This window comes from Mytilus californianus, unplaced genomic scaffold (assembly GCF_021869535.1).
Source record: "Mytilus californianus isolate M0D057914Y unplaced genomic scaffold, xbMytCali1.0.p SCAF_8, whole genome shotgun sequence".
Classification (NCBI taxonomy): Eukaryota; Metazoa; Mollusca; class Bivalvia; order Mytilida; family Mytilidae; genus Mytilus; species Mytilus californianus.
The window spans coordinates 53,506,458-53,522,620 of record NW_026262734.1 but is presented as its reverse complement, the minus strand read 5'-3'; the positions used below and the strand labels follow the sequence as shown (position 1 = coordinate 53,522,620).

Genomic DNA, 16,163 nt, shown 5'->3' with positions numbered 1-16,163 from the left:
TATTCTTTTATTTGTCTATGAGTATACTTTAATTTTTAGTCTGTTTCTTTGGTTATGACGTACTTATACAGAACCCGTCATTGTGTTATTGTGCTATGGTAAATTTTTGTATTCTTGTTTTTCATTTTTGCTAATGTGCTTTGTGTATATGCCTTTGTGAGTTTCTTTCTTACATATGACGTGGCTCTGTACTTATACATCCTGTCGTTGTGTTTATGTATAATGGTAAATTCTTGTATTCTTTTCTTTCATTTTAGCTAATGTGCTTTGTCTATATGCCTTTTTGTGTTTCTTTGTTACATATTTCTGTGTTATTATATTGATTTATGTAGTATTAAACAACTTGACTAATATCAATTTGGCTCGTTTAATTTTCATAAAGTTTTGACAAATGTTTACTTTGACCCTTTGACAAAAATATAAATTTCAAAAAATTTGAACCAACCACTTTATCAGAAAAATTTATTGGTTACATAGCAGTTTGTCAAACACTAATTTTGATCATTGAGAAGCTTAATATTTCCTTAACAGTACAACGTGATTAAAACGTTAAGCTGATTTTTACAGAGTTATCTCCCTGTAGTGTAAGGTACCACCTTAAGATATTAACACTATGTTGATAGCTGTACCCCAATTTTTGACAGTTTTACCTATTATGTCTGTTCGTTTTGTTCACAAATCGTTGTCAATAAAATTGAATTGTATACGACTGTCGTACAAGTGAGATGTTAAGCTAGCTATAAAACCAAGTTTAATCCACCATTTTTTACATAAGAAAACGCCTGTACCAAGTTGTTATCCATTCGTTTGATGTGTTTGAGCTTTTGATTTTGCCATTTGATTAGGGACTTGTCGTTTTCAATTTTCCTCGGCGTTTGGTATTTTTGTGATTTTACTTTTTTCTGCAGGGAGACACATCACATTACCCGGGCACATTATTTGGACTCCGAGTCTACCAGTCTTTGCTCTTACTCCCTAATGCCGTGTGCATATAAGAGAAGCAGCAAATTGCAAGTCTTTATTTGACCCGAACTCACGTCCACCTGCACTCGAGGCGAGCACTAACACAAGAACGCGAAACGGACAATTACCCTTCGAAGATACACTGGTTTTATCAACACCATTTGTTTTTCGACGAGTTTTCCCCGATTGTTTGCCAAATCTAAAATACCTCTGATCTTTGCATTTTATATTGATTTTTGACTTTCGAATTGTAGTCTAGAAAAACAACATTATAACGGACCAATCACATACAAGAATTTGTAGATATGCAATTTATATAAGTGAAATGTATTTGAAAAATAAGTTCACTAAATGCATCACTGCCCAGCGGGCACATCAACGTTGCTTCAACGTTGAAACAACGTCATGCTGAAACGTTGAATCAACGTTGAATTATAGGTTGAAAATGAAAGGTCATTTCAACGTTGAAAATACAACGTTGCATCAACGTTTAGATATCAACGTTGATTCAACGTTGAAAATTCATAGTTGATACAACGTTGAGAATGTTGATAATTAGTTTCTCTAATATTTGTGCTATTTTCACATTTATTGGTCAGTGTGAGAAAAATATTTAGTGAAATATCTATTCTCTGCAAATGACTGGTTGAAATTTAATTATTACCTCAAAATTTTTTGGTTTCTTCTGAATTTGCCTAGTGTAACGACATGACAAAAAGCCACAATGAAATTGGGGTATAAATTCTTATTTGGTATTAAAATTAGAAAGATCATATCATAGGGAATATGTGTACTAAGTTTCAAGTTGATTGGACCATAACTTCATCAAAAACTACCTTGACCAAAAACTATAACCTGAAGCGGGACAGACAGACGGACAAAAGAACGAACGGACAGACGCACAGACCAGAAAACATAATGCTCCTCTACTATCGTAAGTGGGGCATAAAAATCATTTGAGAAACAGATTAGGACACTTTAACTCAAGTAATTAATATTTCTCCACTCTCAACAGTTAAATTTTAATTATTCAAAAAGCTCGAAGCAATTTGGTAGACTAACAACCAGTACACTGTAACGCTTTTGGTGCAAGTTGGTCAGCTCTTTCATATGTAAATAAAACACATTTTTGTTAAATGCTCCACACACTTTTTAGAGAAAAAGAAGATTGAAAGACATTTATTAAAATATTTGATTAGGATGAAAGTCAAATGCATATTCAGGACAAACATGAGAGCAGACATGCCGAGCAGGATTTTAAATGTACTAGCTCACTAACAGTTCACACATGTCACCTTACCCAGATACATTATTCTGACTCAAGGCTAACCACTCCTAAATGCTATATGTTTGGCGGAAAAGCGGCAAATACCAATTTTTAAAATCTTTGGTTTGACCTAACCTGCCATACAATTATTTAGTCAATATGAGTCATTAAAAACAAGATGAAAAGAGCATTTATTTATTTTGAGCATCCGGAATGGAATTTGAAATGTCCTCTTCCTGCCTCTTTCTTTTTTTCCCCTCCCTCCACCTCCGTGCCTTTCAGGGGCATATTTTAGGAACCTGGACATTTCACTCTTCATCATAGTTTCTGTTGCTTCAACCGACTCAGGAAAGGACTCTGAGACACAATCTGTTTGTAAAAAAAACAAAGTAACAATTAAAACACAAATAGCCAAAAATTATTCATTTCACATAGAAAGTTCATACAGCTACTGAGGATAATTAAAAATTAATGTAGTCTTGGAGTTGGATAGGATGAACAGAGCTTCAAATTTATTTTCAAGTGAATTTTGCAAGTTACTTGCTAATATAGAATTTAAAATAATGCAACTTACCAAGAATTATTGTGAACAACTTTGAGGCACCAAATGAAATTTTGCCATTTTTCCCGCTGATGTTTATTTTGGCCATCAAAGAATTATGGAGGACCCTGAAAAAATTATATATGCATCTAAATAAAAAATACCAGACATCTTGGATGTTTTTGCTGTTAAAATTTGCTCGTTAATTTCAATTTCTACATGTTCTTTTCTTGCATTTGTAGTGTTAACTCTTTTCTTGGCTTGTAGTCTTTCCCTGAACATTTTTTGTAACCCGTTTCAAAATCATATAGTTTCCTTAACTTATTTTTTTTTAAGAAAATAAAAAAAGGGTATAATCAGGATGATACAAGTATAATTGTTGAAAATGTTGTGTTTCCAAATCCATAGTTGTGATTAAATACGATACATTACTTTTGATATGATACTATTTACATATCCCTTTTAATTTTGGTAAAGTACAAAAGAAAGGAGAAATTTACAGGAAAGACATATGTGGAAAAGAAATGACATATCAAACGGAACAAATATTTGATATCAAATTATATCGCAAACCTACGGATAACTTCCAATATTTAGATAAATCATCAGCTCATCCCGCCTTTGTATTTAAGGGATTTGTAATTGGCGAAGTTACACGGTTCATTCGATCGTGTAATAACAAAGATGATCTCGACACTCAAATCAAAGTATTTAAACACAAGCTTATACTTAGGGGACACAAGGAAAATTAAATCAATCCACTAGTCAATAAAGCACTACGAAAAAGTAGGCAAAACACATTATGTTATAAAACAAAAAACAAACAGAAAAGTCATCCACTAGTCATAGCAACGAAATTTAATCCTTTATTTAAGCAGTTGGGACGACGAATAAGAAAACACTGGCATTTGATTGAAGATGACGAGACCGCTAAACATTTATTTCCCAGACAGCCTATCATTGCTTATCGTAAACACAAGAATGTTAAGGAGTACCTGACCTCGACAAAATTATAAAGTAATTAGATAAAGAATGGGCATTAAACTATAAGTGTATTACAGATTTACCATGTGTAGTGCCCCCAAAATGTAACTACATTTGATACGTTACACGATAGAAACATATTGATAGCAATTAAAAAGTAATTATAATCAAATGTTATAGTAAATAAAAATAAATTAGGCCAGGGCCCCTGACGAGGATGAACGGCCTTGGTCGAACTTGACCTAAATGATATCCGAAACACCATGTGTAATATCATCAAATTAAAGAAATTCATAGACGACCAGTTGATTACCAACAGATCATTTACGTTGGGAAAATCCTTTCAAACAAATAGATGTGTAAAAGTTTATAATTAACCACAGAACAATCTACCGAGAAAAGGTCAAATCAGGTTTTAACAGTTACAGATAATATATATAATTTAAAGTAAATATATATAAGCGAAACATGCTATATATGTGAATCACCAAATCATGCATAAACAGAGCAATAACAGAATAAACCTGTAATTGAAGACAAACATTTAAATGCATATAAAATTGCATATAAAGTATACACAGCGATACATGGAAAATCATTATAGAAACTCGATACAGACAAGAAATAAAATCTATAGACAATGGCATTAGTAAGTTTTGCTGGGATTGGTTCATGGACACGACTATTTATAAAATAGGTACATCCAGAATGTCAGGGCCCCTCTTTCATGGGAAACATTTGGTTTATATACATGTGGAGCAGCCTCCCCCCTTTTTTATAAAAAATACTGGATACGACACTGGAAGCGAATTTCCGGCCTTCAACTGTTTTATCTGCACATGTCAATTATAAATAGCCTATAGGTATGTGCTCAAATTCAATTAGTAAATACTTTTTTATGTGTAAACCACGTGTTCATGTGCCATGATGTGGGCACTGCATGGATTTATATTCATGTACGATCTGTTGATAGAAACACAAGTGCGTATGTATTTAAAAATTTGTAACAATAACATAACGTACAGATTGTTCACTTCTGTGTTCTTGTCTCATGCTACCATCTGCTATTGCTGTTAACGTTGTAGAATAGTTTTTTCTTGTTTCAGTTTCTCTCGAGCGGTAAACAAATGTTGTTTCTTTGAATAAGGCCCTACTCGACATGCGCGAACTTTCGGAAGCATTTCCGTAATTATCCGAGTAGCAAAGTTTAAAGAGCGGGAAAAGTTTAAATTATTATTTCAAATAAATATATATATATCTCCGTAAATTTGTTTTATCTTAAATTATTACAATGGTTTGGATATTTTTATAACCCTTTATATGGAAGAAATATATTTTATTTTGTAGAAATGATTATCAGAAAACATGCAAGGTTCATTGGCGGATCAAAAAGGGGAAAGGGGAGGGGGAGGGTACGGTTCTGGTGGTTTGACCTTTTCTGGGAAAAAATTAGTTGATTATATAAGGAATCTCTGAAGCTTGACCGGAGCGGGCCCCTCTTACATGTCTTAGGCAGTCAGTGGGCCCCCACTTATGAAAATTTCTGGATCCGCCACTGACAAATACATTTATCGTCCAAAAAAGAAGGGATTGGGGGGTTGATCCCACTGTCTGCTTCAATTTCCAAACTTAGTTCATTAGTAAAACAGATTTGAATAGTTGATCAATGCATATCATATATTTCATATATATATTGGTTCAACGTTGAAAAAGTGAAGTTGAATCAACATCAACTTTCTGTTAAAATTTCAACGATGAAAAATAAGACGTTGAATCAACATCAACTTTCTGTTGAAATTTCAACGTTGAAAAAAGGACGTTGAATCAACATCAACTTTCTGTTAAAATTTCAACGATGAAATTAAGACGTTGAATCAATATTGAATTGTGGTTGAATATTCGACGTTGAAAATAACTACGTTGAATCAACGTTGATTCAACGTTGATGACGAACTCAACCAAAATTCAACGATTTTTCAACGTTGAAACAACGTCATGTGCCCGCTGGGTGTATATGTGTATTCGTGTCAACATTTTGCATGCCTGGTCTAAAACAAAAAAATCGATGTAGTGGTAAATGAGGTATTCTAAGTTCTTAAGTGAGATATTACAATACGATTGTTAAAAGCTTTTCTGCTAGACAAACACTATGATCGTCGTAGAGATATAATTAAGCATCCACAACATAAGGTGTAAAACCAATGCGCGCATTGTTCATTGTAGATTTTGATTACATTGTTAATCAGCTTTGATCAATTCAGATTGAGTGCCATTTAACTAATACGAATACTTTTGAACATAAATTTTTTGACAATATTAAAGAATGCAGATCTTATCAACTGGTTTTGCCTTCCTTCGCACTTTATGAAAAGAAGATGCGGTATGATTGTCAATGAGACAACTTTTCATAAGAGACCAAATGACACTGTTGGATTAAACATTTTTGTTAGGATCATGAATTCACAAAGTCTATGAAGTTTTTATGTTACAGTTTTATTTTAAATAGAATCGATGTCTAAGCTTCTGACTTCTCCAAGGCACATGCATAGGTAGAGGGTTAAAATACCTGGATATAAAATAACTAGAGGCTCTCAAGAGCCTGTGTCGCTCACCTGATTCTACTTTGGTTTTGGAAATCATGTAAAAATAAATAAAAATTATAACAGATACCCTAATAATGATTGAGGCCAAATTTGGTTTAATATTGGCCCCGTAATTTCATAAAAAATCTTAGGGGTATGTATTTCCCATAGGGTCCTATGTTAAACTAAGTCCCCTGCTGGCGGCCATCTTGGTTAATGGTTCGGCTACAAAAAAAAACAAACACTTAGTCAGCACCTCATTAGGAACATTCATGCCATGTTTGGTTTCATTCTATTCAGTGGTTCTCTAGAAGAAAACATTTGTATGTATTTCCCATAGGGTCCTATGTTAAACTTACTCCCCCTGCTGGCAGCCATCTTGGATGACAAATCAGCTACAAAGTAACAACACTTGGTCAGCACATCTAAAGAAATATTCATACCATGTTTGGTTTCAATCCATTAAGCCATTTTCAAAAAGAAGACAGTTGGATATATTTCCTATAGGATTCTTTTATTTAACTAAGTCTCCCGCTTGCAGCCATCTTGGTTGATGGATTGCTATAAAGTAACAACACTTGGTCAGCATCTCATAAGGAACATTCATGCCATGTTTGGTTTCATTCCATTAAGTGGTTCTTCAAAAGAAGACTTTTGTATGTATTTCACATAGGGTCCTTTGTTGAATTAAGTTCCCCTCTGGTGACCATTTTGGATGATTGCTTGGCTACAAAGTAACAACACTTGGCCAGCACCTCATAAGGAACATTCATGCCATGTTTGGTTTCATTCCATGTGGTGGTTCTCTAAAATAAGACATTGGTATGTAGTGTCCATATGGTCCTATGTTAAAAGAAGTCACCCACTGGCAGCCATCTTGGATTATGGATCGCCTACAAAGTTGCAACACTTGGTCAGTATCTCATAAGGAACATACATGCCATGTTTTATTTAATTCCATTCAGTTGTTCTCTAAAAGAAGACATTTGTATGTATTTCCCATAGGGTCCTATGTTAAACTAAGTCCCTCTCTGGCGGCCATCTTGGATAATGGATCAGCTTCAAAGTACCACCACGTGTTCAGCACCTCATAAGGAACATTCATGCAATATTGGTTTCATTCCATTCAGTGGTTCCCTACAAAAAGACATTTGTATGTATTGTCCGTAGGGTCCTATGTTAAGCTAAGTACCCCGCTGGCGGCCATCTTGGATGATTGATTACCTACAAAGTTACAACACTTGGTCAGCACCTCGTAGGGAACATTCATGCCATGTTTTATTTCATTCCATTTAGTGGTTTTCTAAAAGAAGACATTTGCATGTATTTCCCATAGGGTCCTATGTTAAACTAAGTCCCTCTCTGGCGGCCATCTTGAATGATGGATCGCCTACAAAGTTACAACACTTTGTCAGCACCTCATAAGGAACATACATGCCATGTTTTATTTCATTCCATTCAGTGGTTCTCTAAAAGAAGAAATTTGTATGTATTTCCCATAGGGTCCTATGTTAAACTTAGTCCCTCTCAGGCGGCCATCTTGGATAATGGATCGGCTTCAAAGTAACAATACTTGGTTAACACCACATAAGGAACATTCATGCCATGTTTGGTTTCATTCCATTTAGTGGTTCTCTAAAAGAAGACATTTGTATGTATTGTCCATAGGGTCCATTGTTAAACGAAGTCCCCTGCTGGCAGCCATCTTAGAAGACGGATCGACTTCAAAGTAACAACACTTGGTCAGCACCTCATAAGGAACATTCTTGTCATGTTTAGTTTTATTCCATTCAGTGGTTCTCTCAAAGAAGACATTTGTATGTATTGTCCATAGGTCCTATGTTAAACTAAGTCCCCCGCTGGTGGCCATCTTGAATGATGGATCGCCTACAAAGTTGCAACACTTGGTCAGTATCTCATAAGGAACATACATGCCATGTTTTATTTCATTCCATTCAGTTGTTCTCTAAAAGAAGACATTTGTATGTATTTCCCATAGGATCCTATGTTAAACTAAGTCCCTCTCTGGCGGCCATCTTGGATAATGGATCAGCTTCAAAGTAGCAACAGGTGTTCAACACCTCATAAGGAACATTCATGCAATGTTTGGTTTCATTCCATTCAGTGGTTCTCTACAAGAAGACATTTGTATGTATTGTCAATAGGGTCCTATGTTAAGCTAAGTACCCCGCTGGCGGACATCTTGGATGATTGATTACTTACAAAGTTACAACACTTGGTCAGCACCTCATAGGGAACATTCATGCCATGTTTTATTTCATTCCATTTAGTGGTTTTCTAAAAGAAGAAATTTGTATGTATTTCCCATAGGGTCCTATGTTTAACTAAGTCCTTCTCTGGCGGCCATCTTGGATGAGGTATCGCTTACAAAGTTACAACACTTGGTCAGCACCTCATAAGGAACATACATGCCATGTTTTATTTCATTCCATTTAGTGATTCTCTAAAAGAAGAAATTTGTATGTATTTCCCATAGGGTCCTATGTTAAACTAAGTCCCTTTCTGGCGGCCATCTTGGATAATCGATCGGCTTCAAAGTAAAAATAATTGGTCAACACCACATAAGGAACATTCATGTCATGTTTGGTTTCATTCCATTTAGTGGTTCTCTAAAAGAAAAAAATTGTATGTATTGTCTATAGGGTCCAATGTTAAACGAAGTTCCCTGCTAGCGGACATCTTGGAAGATTGATCGGCTACAAAGGAACAACACTTGGTCAGCAGCTCATAAGGAACATTCATGCCATGTTTGGTTTCATTCCATTCAGTGGTTTTTCTAGAAGAAGTTCAAAATGTAAAACATTAACGACGACGACGGTCGACGACGACGGACGCCAAGTGATGAGAAAAGCTCAATTGTCACCTCAGGAATATATGTTAGTAACAAATATACACAAAGAATTAACAAGTCCATACCTTAAGTTTAAGTTACTTACGTTGCATCTCCTTCTGCAGTTTAAATTGTAAGAATTAACACCTCTTGTAAACAGATAAAACGTTTGGTAAGGTGACAGACTGCTCAATTGTTTGATGAAATCACAGGAGCCAATAGATTTCTTTCCATCGGAGCTTCTCCCTATAGACAAATATCGTACAATTACCAGTTGATTTCATTTGCAAAATGAACAGCTTACCCTGTAGTTGCACATATATTAACTCGCATCTGACGTAATAATTCCTAGGCATAAGAGTCTCGCTTTTATTATTTTTACAATAAAATCACCAGCGAATATCATATTTGAGAAATAGAAAACGGAAATACGTCGAATAGCATTAAATGTTGAATACAAGTAACAGGTATCAATTTGTTGTTAACGACATATACATGATATAGTAGTATATTTTAGCAGAACACAATCGGTCTAAATTTTTAGTAAAATATACAAATTGTGAGAGTTTAATGTAATAGCTTTGCCATGTTTGTGATATTGTTCAAGTATGCGCTTTATTTTAATATCACGATTGTTTTTAAACATAAACAATGCAAATATACATGAACAAAATGAACAAAAATTTTTTTCATAAGATATCTATTTCAAACTTTGCTATATATAAAGTGAAATTCCTCGGATAACCTAATTCTTATGTATACGGCCGGAATGTAATGGGCATTTAGCTATTTTATTTTGTGTTCTTTTCAACATATATATATATTTTAATCATTTTGAACAACCTGTATCTTGAAAAAAAGTTTCGTCTTCGTAATTTTAATCTTTACTTAACTTGAGGTCATATTTTTTGTTTGGATTCATGTCGAAGTTTATCCAGTTGTGATAACTTGACAATTGTTCGTCTATTTGCTTATTGACCATTGTCCTGTTTGCCTTATTTGTCTTTCTTCGCTTTTATATCTTGGTTGATCATGTTTATTTCCTCACTAAAGATGTACAATAAATGTTATTAGTACATATACATGTATCGAACGAGTTATTCAATTGCAGATTATATAGAAGTGAACCAATGCATTCTACATAATACATGTATTTACCCATCAGAATATATGACTGTCCGACCGTGAAACGTACTCCACAAAGCCCACTATTTCCTGCAGTCTCTATAACTAGTTCTTGACCAACACCTTCTGTCACTCCCTGTGTTATAAATGTATAGCATATTAAAAGTAGCGTTTTTAAACAGTAAAAAGGTTTTAAAATTTGCATTGATAACAATCTTTTCTATGTCCTAAATCCATTTATGTGACGCGGAGTTAATATGTCGTTTGTGGTGTCTATGTTGCAGTCGTAAAATCATTGGAGGTGTCCATAGTTATTCTGGGGTTTACATTTTTTAATAAAGAACTTTATTATTTATAATTGTATTTATCTGTGCTGAGTGTACTTGCGCTCGTTTGTACTGTATTCCTGCCAAGAAGTGTTGTCGTTATAGCGGTATTTTTAACATTAAAATATAAGCGGGAGGTTTGGCTAGCCATACAACCATGTTTAAACCACCATGTTTTCTTCGTACGTCCTGTACCTAATCAGGAATATGGCAGCTGTCTACAGGCAGTTTCTATATTGGCGTTTGCTTTTGTTGTTGTTCAGTGTTTCTGTTGTTCCGTTGTTTTCCTCTTATAGTTGATGTGTTCCTCTCGGTATTAGTTTGATACCCGGATTTGTTTTTGCTTAATTGAATTATGACTCTTTGAAATCAGTATACTCTTTTGTCTATATAAAACTAGTTTACCAGTGAAGCAGAAACTATGATAAAAAACAATGTAAAGTTTATCATTCAATATGTATGAAAGATAAAATAACTGCTAACTCGTTCATCGAATTCAGTTCAAATTTAGAAAATCCCTAGGAAAAGTTTTTGAAATATATCATTTTAATACATTTGACACATTTCCTGCAAGTTTAGGTCTCAGTTTCAACGACAATTTGACTGACTAAAATCATATTTTTGGGTGAAAATATCTTCACCCTTGAAATATTAACAATACCATTAGGGAGTCTACTGGAGATTTATATTTATCTTACCTCCTATACATTTCTAGGAATATGATTGATTAAAAGAAACCGCATGGGGACCAAGTATATTTGATATTTGGCTAGTAGGGTTCCATAATAGGATAATAGGCGGGGCTTATTTCAATACACGGTTAGTAGTCGTGTAACGTCGCTTTATAAAAAGAACAGCACAGTGTTGAGGAAAAATCTGAAAGGTTTCAACAGACGAAGAAATTGATGATGAACGATTGAAATATATTCATAAAACACATTTTAAGTTAACAAGTTGTTATTGTTGGCATTTGTTTTTGTATAGACCAATGGAAGTAGGTTCTTAATACTAACGGTATTGAAGGCTTGATCACTTTGATAAGCCACGAGTCTAAATACCACATCTTAAGATAGTCGGTAAGATATTTTTTTTACATAGTGTGCTAGTGACCTAATACAATATATACAGTCCGCCAAAAGTTAAGCACCACCTATTTTTATTGCATCAAAATTTTTTTCATTTAAAAAAATCAGTTAATCCTCAAAAAAGAGAAAATATTCATGTAGCAATTTTGCTAACATATACCATAAACAAACCGTAGACTTAAGTTTGTTCACGTATGCAGGTTCTATGCATTTGAAATTTGCATTCATAGAAATAGTTAAAATTACACAAATCAGAAACGGAATTTAAGTTTCACTGTGATTTTATTTTTTTACAACAATTAATCACCCAATATCATTAAAAGCCTCTACAAATAATCTTTGGTATGTTCGGCAAATTTAATGTCAATATTTGAGTCAATAGGATGTGTAACACCCTCTCTTCCGGTACAGTTCCATAGCACAGAGTCTCATACTCTGTACAAGTCTTCTGAACTTTAGTTGAGCAAATTTATTCCATTCAGCAACAATTGCGCTTCTTAAATCGCTAAGATTTTGCAAACTTAAGGTGGATCTCTGCGATTCAGATTTCTGCCAATGGCATCCCAGACATGTTCGATAGGGTTCATGTCTGGAGACATGGAAGGCCAAAAGATAGTGTCAACGGCTTCTTGCTCTTTGTAATCTTTGTACTCGTTTACAATCCTTGCCCTGTGTGGTCTAGCATTGTCGTACATGCACAAGGGCCTTGAAGCAAGTGAAGGATTATCAAAATGAGGGACTACAATGTTTCTAAGCACCAAAATCTCTGTATGTCTGTCCGTTCATGTACATGTAACCCTGCAGAATATGCATACCCACCTTTCAACAGTATGAGAAGAAACCCCATACTGTAACACCACCAGCAACGTATGCAGTCGTTGGGCAAATGTTGTTTTGGCCATTAGCAGTTTTATTTCTACGGCAAACTCGTAATGCGTTTTGTTAAAATATACTTTTTCACCATTTTGGTCTTTAGAAAATGTTCTTTGTGCTGTATTTAGACCCCTCTACCTAAAAATTTGTTTTACATGCACACGTATAACAATTGCGGTTTTTATCCAACGCAATCATAGGTTTGAACGTTGTTTTCAATTTAGACTTGTTTATATTTTTCCGTTTGGGCTTGTATTATATTTTCCTTCGGGTTTAAATGATCCGTTCATCCTATTTTGACTCTTTAAAATTCAAGAGTCTATCCTAAATTGAGGTAAATTATATGGCCTTCCAAATACCGTTTCGATCCCTAACATCACCGAAGAGAAATTAATTGTCGAAATCCGGATATGGTGTATAAAAATTTTTGCACCTCATGTTTGTGGTAAATCATCTTTTCCACAAATTTATTGTTTTCTGTTTGGTATCAAATTAATATTAAGATCCATTTTGTACTAGTGATCAATTTATTTGGCAATCGACAATGGCAGTCAGCAGGGTTTAAGAACATCCGTTGTTCGACCTGTTAGTCAAATGCTTTTTGTTAAAATATACTTTTTCACCATTTTGGTCTTTTGGAAAATGTTGTTTGTGCTGTATTTAGACCCCTCTACCTAGAAATTGTTTGACATGCACACGTATAAAAATTGCGGTTTTTATCCAACGCAATCATAGGTTTGAACGTTGTTTTCAATTTAGACTTGTTTATATATTCCGTTTGGGCTTGTATTATATTTTCCTTCCGGTTTATATGATCCGTTCATCCTATTTTGACTCTTTAAAATTCAAGAGTCTATCCTAAATTGAGGTAAATTATATGTCCTTCCAAATACCGTTTCGATCCCTAACATCACTGAAGAGACATTATTGTCGAAATCCGGATATGGTGTTTAAAAATTTTTGCACCTCATGTTTGTGGTAAATCATCTTTTCCACACGATTATTGTTTTCTGTTTGGTAGTAAATTAATATTAAGATCCATTTTGTACTAGTGATCAATTTATTTGGCAATCGCCAATGGCAGTCAGCAGGGTTTATGAACATCCGTTGTTCGACCTGTTAGTCAAATGCGTTTTGTTAAAATATACTTTTTCACCATTTTGGTCTTTTGGAAAATGTTGTGTGTGCTGTAATTAGACCCCTCTACCTAGAAATTTGTTTTATATGCACACGTATAAAAATTGCTGTTTTTATCCAACGCAATCATAGGTTTGAACGTTGTTTTTAATTTTTTTTACACTTGTTTAATTTTTCCGTTTGGGCTTGTATTATATTTTCCTTCGGGTTTATATGATCCGTGCATCCCATTTTGTCTATTTAAAATTCAAGAGTCTATCCTAAATTGAGGTAAATTATATGCCCTTCCAAATACCGTTTCGATCCCTAACATCACTAAGGAGACATTAATTGTCGAAATCCGGATATGGTGTATAAAAATGTTTGCACCTCATGTTTGTGGTAAATCACCTCTTCCACAAGTTTATTGTTATCTGTTTGGTATTAAATTAATATTAAGATCCATTTTGTACTAGTGATCAATTTATTTGGCAATCGCCAATGGCAGTCAGCAGGGTTTATGAACATCCGTTGTTCGACCTGTTAGTCAAATGCTTTTGTTGAAATATACTTTTCAACCATTTTGGTCTTTTGGAAAATATTGTTTGTGCTGTATTTAGACCCCTCTACCTAGAAATTTGTTTTACATGCACACGTATAAAAATTGCGGTTTTTATCCAACGCAATCATAGGTTTGAACGTTGTTTTCAATTTAGACTTGTTTATATTTTTCCGTTTGGTCTTGTATTATATTTTCCTTCCGGTTTATATGATCCGTTCATCCTATTTTGACTCTTTAAAATTCAAGAGTCTATCCTAAACTGAGGTAAATTATATGGCCTTCCAAATACCGTTTCGATCCCTAACATCACTGAAGAGACATTAATTGTCGAAATCCGGATATGGTGTATAAAAATATTTGCACCTCATGTTTGTGGTAAATCATCTTTTCCACAAGTTTATTGTTTTCTGTTTGGTATTAAACTAATATTAAGATCCATTTTGTACTAGTGATCAATTTATTTGGCAATCGCCAATGGCAGTCAGCAGGGTTTAAGAACATCCGTTGTTCGACCTGTTAGTCATTTGCATTTTGTTAAAATATACTTTTCACCATTTTGGTCTTTTGGAAAATGTTGTTTGTGCTGTATTTAGACCCCTCTACCTAGAAATTTGTTTTACATGCACACGTATAAAAATTGCGGTTTTTATCTAACCCAATAATAGGTTTGAACGTTGTTTTCAATTTAGACTTGTTTATACTTTTCCGTTTGGGCTTGTATTATATTTTCCTTCGGGTTTATATAATCCGTTCATCCTATTTTGACTCTTTAAAATTCAAGAGTCTATCCTAAATTGAGGTAAATTATATGGCCTTCCAAATACCGTTTCGATCCCTTACATCACTGAAGAGACATTAATTGTCGAAATCCGGATATGGTGTATAAAAATTTGTGCACCTCATATTTGTGGTAAATCATCTTTTCAACAAGTTTAGTGTTTTCTGTTTGGTATTAAATTAATATTAAGATCCATTTTGTACTAGTGATCAATTTATTTGGCAATCGCCAATGGCAGTCAGCAGGGTTGAAGAACATCCGTTGTTCGACCTGTTAGTCAAATGCGTTTTGTTAAAATATACTTTTTCACCATTTTGGTCTTTTGGAAAATGTTGTTTGTGCTGTATTTAGACCTCTCTACGTAGAATTTTTTTTTACATGCACACGTATAGAAATTGCGGTTTTTATCCAACGCAATCAAAGGTTTGAACGTTGTTTTCAATTTAGACTGTATATATATATATATATATATATATATATATAGCTTCTTTGATTGACGGAGATGGAAACTAACTTCCTGTAAAGACAAAAAAGATAAATGTTGACTCAACAGCAATTATTTTATTGTAAATTTATAAAGTGCATTACATGTAAATGGTAATTTGTTCTAGTCTTAAACAGTCAGGGGCGTTACTTAAAGAAGTAATTTTTTTTAGTTACTTATATAGGTAATTTTTGTTTTTAAAAATTATAAAATTACTCAAAAGAGTTATTTTAAATTTCGATAGAAGCATGGACTAAATGTAGTTTTCATGAATTTTTACATCATTTTATATCATAGAATTAAGAATTTGTTAGATTTGAGAGGAGTATAGAGATAAAGGGTTACTTTAAAAATAATGACAAAAATATTACTTGAATAAGTTATTTTATACATCTTTGAAAGAATTAGTAATAACACTTATTTAAGGAACATATGTAATTGTTTGGGGTTACAAATTATAAATAACTTCAAGTCTTAATTAATGCACAGGTTTCTATCTATTTATATCTGTCTACCTTCAAGACTTTCAAGGAAAATGATATTTTAATAGTCCCAAGAGGCAAATCTTTGACCTTGAAGCGTCAATATGAAAGTAAAGTGCGTCAGAAAGGCAATTAGTGTTTCAG

The 16,163-nt window shown here is 33.8% G+C and overlaps 1 long non-coding RNA gene and 1 pseudogene across 1 annotated transcript; both read right to left on the bottom strand.

Annotated features, from left to right (window-relative positions):
- Window positions 1–16,163, bottom strand: part of LOC127712797 (uncharacterized) — a 30,716-nt pseudogene that overhangs the window by 1,162 nt on the left and 13,391 nt on the right.
- LOC127710622 (uncharacterized) lies at window positions 2,487–4,898 on the bottom strand. Its single transcript, XR_007986244.1, has 3 exons — window positions 4,779–4,898; window positions 2,805–2,899; window positions 2,487–2,599 (listed from the first exon to the last, which is right to left on the bottom strand). It is a non-coding gene; the product is annotated as an uncharacterized LOC127710622 (long non-coding RNA).